The sequence below is a fragment of the Lontra canadensis genome, unplaced genomic scaffold, assembly GCF_010015895.1.
Source record: "Lontra canadensis isolate GAN:19392208 unplaced genomic scaffold, GSC_riverotter_1.0 scaffold246, whole genome shotgun sequence".
Taxonomy (NCBI): domain Eukaryota; kingdom Metazoa; phylum Chordata; class Mammalia; order Carnivora; family Mustelidae; genus Lontra; species Lontra canadensis.
The window spans coordinates 299,938-307,021 of NW_022631240.1; positions in this window are offsets into that span (position 1 = coordinate 299,938).

Here is a 7,084-nt window from a genome sequence, read left to right on the forward strand (position 1 = left end):
GTCTGTGAATCGCCAGGTTTACACACTTCACAGCACTCACCATAGCACATACCCTCCCCAATGTCCATAACCCCACCCCCCTCTCCCAGCCCCCCTCCCTCCAGCAACTCTGTTTGTTTTGTGAGATTAAGAGTCACTTATGGTTTGTCTCCCTCCCGATCCCATCTTGTTTCATTTATTCTTTTCCTACCCCTCAAACCCCCCACGTTGCATCTCCACTTCCTCATATCAGGGAGATCATATGATAGTTGTCTTTCTCTGATTGACTTATTTCGCTAAGCATAATACCCTCTAGTTCCATCCACGTCATTGCAAATGGCAAGATTTCATTTCTTTTGATGGCTGCATAGTATTCCATTGTGTATATAAACCACCATCTTCTTTATCCATTCATCTGTTGATGGACATCTAGGTTCTTTCCATAGTTTGGCTAGTGTGGACATTGCTGCTATAAACATTCGGGTGCACGTACCCCTTCAGATCACTACGTTTGTATCTTTAGGGTCAATACCCAGTAGTGCAATTGCTGGGTCATAGGGTAGCTCTATTTTCAACTTTTTGAGGAACATCCATGCTGTTTTCCAGAGTGGTTGCACCAGCTTGCATTCCCACCAACAGTGTAGGAGGGTTCCCCATTCTCCGCATCCTCGCCAGCATCTGTCATTTCTTGACTTGTTAATTTTAGCCATTCTGACTGGTGTGAGGTGGTATCTCATTGTGGTTTTGATTTGTATTTCCCTGATGCCAAGTGATGTGGAGCACTTTTTCATGTGTCTGTTGGCCATCCAGATGTCTTCTTTGCAGAAATGTCTGTTCATGTCCTCTGCCCATTTCTTGATTGGATTATTTATTCTTTGGGTGTTGAGTTTGTAAGTCTTTATAGATTTTGGATACTAGCCCTTTATCTGATACGTCATTTGCAAATATCTTCTCCCATTCTGTCAGTTGTCTTTTGTTTTTGTTAACTGTTGCTAAGAAAGTAGATCTTAAATGGAAATGATCATTATGTGACAGGATGATGTTAGCTACCACTAAGACAGCAATCATTTTTCAATATGTAAGTGTATCAAATCAACATGTTGCTCACCTTAAAGTTACAGGTTTTTTTTATTTCACTTAAATCTCAATTAAATTTTCAATAGATTACATCACCAAAATGACAGTGATATTAGAAATATCTGATAGTAATTTTGCCAGCCATTATCAAAATATTCTTTTTATATAATTTTATTTTGTCTTTGTTGTTATTTAAATGCAGTTATTTGTGGAACTCAGCAAGATGGTGGAGGCATAAGAGGCCTAAATTTCATCTGGTCCCAGGATTTTAGCTAGATATCAAACCATTCTGAACACCAACAAACTCAGCAGGAGATTGAAGAAAAGAATAGAAGCAACTCTATAAACAGAAAAGCAACCACCACTTTTTGGAAGTCATATTCTATCTATTCATTGTATTTAACCTTATTATATTTAAATATATATATATATATGTATACATATATATAAGGTTTTTTTTCTTTAACATTTTGGAATGCAGTTTCCTCTAACAGACCGAAATATACCCTAAATCTAGTGTATGGCTTTGTTCAATTCACCAGCCTGATCACATTCTCTACTTTTTAAAAAATTTTTCTTCTTTCTTTTTTCAACCAACTTCTTATCTTATCAATTCCTTTTTAAAAATATTTTAAATTTTATTTTCACAACCACATTCCATCCCATCACCATATTTACTCTTATTTTTGTGTAAATATCTAAGTTTTTCTTTCTTTAAAATTTTGCAACACAGTTTCTTCTAACAGACCAAAATATACCCAAAATATAGTGTGTGGCTCTGTTCTACATACCAGCCTGATCATATTCCTTTTTTTTTTTCTCTTCCCCCTGGTTTCGGGTCTCTTCTGATTCGTTTAGTGTATATTTTTCTGGATTTTTGTTACCCTTTTAGCATTTTGTTCTCTCATTCATCAATTCTTCTTGGGACACAAAGAAAAAACAGAAAAACTTCCCTCAAAAAAAAAAAAAAGAACAAGAGGCAGTACTGAATCCCAGCGACCTAACCAACATGGACATTAGTAAAATGTGAGAACTAGAGTTCAAAATGATGATTATAAAGACACTAGCAGAGCTTGAAAAAAAAGCATAGAAGATACTAGAGAATCCCTTTCTGGAGAAATAAAATAACAAAGTTGAAATAAAAAAGGTGATTAATGAGGTGCAATAAAAAAAATGGAGGTTCTAACTGCTAGGATAAATTAGGCAGAAGAGAGAATTAGTGAAATAGAAGACCAAATGATGGAGAATAATGGAGTTGAGAAAAAGAGAAATAAACAACTACTGAATCATGAGGGAGAATTTGAGAGATAAGTGACACCAAAAGATGAAGCAATAGGAGAATAATTGGGATCCCAGAAGAAGAATAAAGGGAGAGAGGGCCAGAGAGTATATTGCACAAAACTGTAGTGGATAACTTCCCTAATTTGGGGAAGGAAACAGGCATCAAAATCCAGGAGGCACAGAGAACCCTCGACGAAATCAATGAAAATGGGTCAATACCCCTACATCTAATAGTAAAACTTACAAGTCTCAGAGACAAAGAGAAAATCCTGAAAGGAGATCAAGACAAGAGGCCTAATAACCTACAACAGTAGAAATATTATATTGGCAACAGACTTATCCACGGAGACCTGGCAGGCCAGAAAGGATGGGCATGATATATTCAGAGCACTAAAGGAGAAAAATATGCAGCCAAGAATACTATATCCAGCTAGGCTGTCATTGAACATAGGAGAGATAAAATGCTAATAGGACAAACAAAAACTAAAAGAATTTGTGATCACCAAACCATCCTTACAAGAAATGTTGAAAGGTGTCCTCTTAGCAAAGAGACAGCCTAAAAGGAACACAGACCATAAAGGAACAGAGACAATATACAGTAACAGTCACATTACAGGCAATACAATGGCACCAAATTCATCTTTCAGTACTTACCCTGAATGTAAAAGGATTAAATGCCCCAATCAAAAGACACAGGGTACCAAATTGGATTTAAAAAAAAACAAGACCCATTAATATGCTGTCTGCAAAAGACTCGTTTTAGACAAAACACACCTCCAGATTTAAAGTGAGTGGGTGGAAAACAATTTACCATGCTAATGGACATCAAAAGAAAGCTGGCAATCCCTATATCAGACAAATTAGACTTTAAACCAAAGACTATAATAAGAGATGAGGAAAGATACTATACCATACTTACAGGGTCTATCCAACAAGAAGATCTAACTAGTAAATATTTATGTCCCTAACTTGGGAGCAGCCAATTATATAAGACAGTTAAAAAGAAAATCAAAGAAACACATCAACAATAATACAATAATAGGAGGGGACTTTAACAGACCTCTCACTGAAATGGACAGATCATCTAAGTAAAAGATCAACAAGGAAATAAGGGCTTTAAATGGCACAGTAGACCAGATGGACTTCACAGATATATTCAGAACATTCCATCCCAAAGCAACAGAACACACATTCTTCTCTAGTGCACATGGAACATTCTTCAGAATAGAGCACATCCTAGGTGACAAATCAGGTCTCAACTGATACCAAAAGACTGGTATCATTCCCTGCATATTTTCAGACTAGAATGCTTTGAACGTTAACTCAATCACAAGAGGAAAGTTTGAAAAAACTCAAATACATGGAGGCTAAAGAGCATCCTACTAAAGTTTTCCTGGTCAACCAGGAAATTAAAGAAAAATTTTAATAATTCATGGAAACAAATGAAAATGAAAACACAACTGTTCAATATCTTTGGGATGCAGTAAAGGCAGACCTAAGAGGAAAGTATATAGCAATACAAGCCTTTCTCAAGAAACAAGAAAGGTCTCAAATACACAACTGAACCCCACACCTATAGGAGCTGGAGGAAGGAGAGCAAATAAAGCCCAAACCCAGCAGGAGAAGAGAAATAATAAAGATCAGAGCAGAAATCAATGAAATAGAAACGAAAAGAACAGTAGAACAAATCAATGAAACTAGGAGCTGGTTCTTTGAAAGAATTATTGAGATTGATAAACCTCTGGCCAGACTTATCAAAATGGTAAGAGAAAGGACCCAAATAAATAAAATCATGAATGAAAGAGGAGAGAGCACAACCAACACCAAAGAAATACAATTATAAGAACATATTATGAGCAACTATATGCCAACAAATTAGGCAATCTGGAAGAAATGGATGCACTCCTAGAGACATATAAGCTACCAAAACTGAACCAGGAAGAAATAGAAAACTGAACAGAACCAGCAAGGAGATTGAAGCAGTAATCAAAAATCTCCCAACAAATAAGAGCCCAGTGTCAGATGGCTTCCCAGGGGATTCTACCAAACATTTAAAGGGGAATTAATAACTATTCTTCTGAAACTGTCCCAAAAGATAGAAATGGAAAGAAAAACTTCCAAACTAATTTTATGAGGCCAGCCTTACCTTGATCCCAAAACCAAGACCCCATCAAAAAGGAGATTTCCAGACCAATATCCCTGATAAACATGGATGCAAAAATTCTCACCAAAATAATAGACAATAGGATCCAACAGTACATTAAAAGGATTATTCACCAACAACCAAGAGGGATTTATTCCTGGGCTGCAAGGTTGATTCAACATCCTCAAATTAATCAATGTGATACTTTACATTAATAAAAGAAAGAATAAGAACCATACAATACTCTCAATAGATGCAGAAAAAGCATTTGACAAAGTACAACATATTTTCTTGATTAAAACTCTTCAAAGTGTAGGGATAGAAGGAACAGACCTCAATATCTTCAAAGCCATTTATGAAAAACCCACAGCAAATAGTATTCTCAATGGAGAGAAACTAAGAGCTTCCCCCCTAAGGTCAGGAACTTGGTAGGGATGTCCACTATCACCACTGCTATTCAACATAGTACTAGAAGTGCTAGCCTCAGCAATCAGACAACAAAAAGAGATAAAAGGCATCCTAGTCAGCAAAGAAGAAATCAAACTCTCACTCTTTGCAGATGACATGATACTTTCTGTGGAAAACCCAAGACTCCACCCCAAAACTTCTAGAACTCATACAGGATTTAGTAAAGTGTTGGGATATAAAATCAATGAACAGAAATCAGTTGCATTTCTATATACCAACAGCAAGGCAGAAGAAAGAAATTAAGGAGTCAATCCCATTTACACTTGCACCAAAAAACACAAGATACGTAGGAATAAATCTAACCAAAGAGGTGAAGAATCTGTGCTGAGAAAACTATAGAATACTCATGAAAAAAATTGAGGAAGACACAAAGAAAACGGAAAATGTCCCATGCTCATGGATTGGAAGAGTATTGAGAAAATGTCTATGCTACCTAGAGCAATCTACACATTTAAAGCAATTCCTATCAAAATATCATCAACTTTTTCCAAAGAAATGGAACAAATAATCCTAAAGTTTGTATGAAACCAGAAAAGTCCCTAAACAGCCAGAGGAATGTTGAAAAAGAAAACCAAAGCTGGTGGTATCACAATTCCAGACTTCAAGATCTATTAGAAACCTGGAATTATCAAGACAGTATGGTACTGGGCAAAAACAGACTTATAGATAGATCAATGGAACAAAACAGAGAGCCCAGAAATGTACCCTCCACTCTATGGTCAACTAATCTTTGACATACCAGGAAAGAACATTCAGTGGAAAAAAGAAAGTGTCTTCAACAGTTGGTTTTGGGAAAATTGGACATCCACATGCAGAAGAATGAAACAGGGCCAAATCCTTACACCACACACAAAATAGACTCAACATGGATGAAAGACCTCAATGTGAGATAGGAATCCACAAAATCCTTGAGGAGAGCACAGGCAGCAACCTCTTTCACCTCAGCCACAGCAACTTCTTCCTAGATGTATCACCAAAGGCAAAAGTGAACTATTGAGACTTCATCAAGATAAAAAAAAAAAAAAACTTTTGCACAACAAAGGAAACAGTCAACAAAACCAAAAGACAACCAACAGAATGAGAGAAGATATTTGCAAATGACATATCAGATAAAGAGCTAGTATCCAAGATCTATAAAGAACTTATCAAACTCAACACCCAAAAAACAAATAATCCAATCAAGAAATGGACAGAAGACATGAACAGACATTTCTGCAAAGAAGACATCCAGATGGCCAACAGACACATGAAAAAGTGCCCAACATCACTCAGCATCAGGGAAATACAAATCAAAACAACAGTGAGATACCACATCACACCAGTCAGAATGGATAAGATTAACAAATCAGGAAATGACCGATGTTGGTGAGGATGTGGAGAAAGGGGAACCCTCCTACACTGTTGGTGGGAATGCAAGCTGGTGCCGCCACTCAGGAAAACAGTATGAAGATTCTTCAAAAAGTTGAAAATGGAGCTACCCTATGACCCAGCAATTGCATTACTGGGTATCTACCCCAAAGATACAAACATAGTGACTTGAAGGGGCACCTGCGCACCAGTGTTTATAGCAGCAATGTCCACAATGGCCAAACTATGGAAAGAGCTTAGATGTCTATTGACAGATGAATGGATAAAGAAGATGTGGTAATGGAATATTTTGCAGCCATCAAAAAATGAAATCTTGTCATTTGCAACGATGTGAATGGAAGTAGAGGGTATTATACTAAGTGAAATAAGTCAATCAGAGAAAAGCAATTATCATATGATCTCACTGATATGTGGAATTTGAGAAACAAGGCAGAGGATCCTAGGAGAATGAGGAAAAAATGAAACAATATGAAACCAGAGAGGGAGAATAACCATAAGGGACTTTTAGTCTAAGGAAACAAACTGAGGGCTGCTGTAGTGGGCAGGGTAGGAGGGATTGGGTGGCTGTGTGATGGACATTGGGGAGGGTACGTGCTATGGTGAGTGCTGTGAATTGTGTATGACTGATGAATCACAGACCTGTACCCCTGAAACAAATAATACACTATATGTTAATTTAAAAATATATAAATAAAAAATAATTTCCAGTTAGTTAACATACAGTATAATATTAGTTTCAGGTGTTCAATTTAGTGATTCATCACTTAC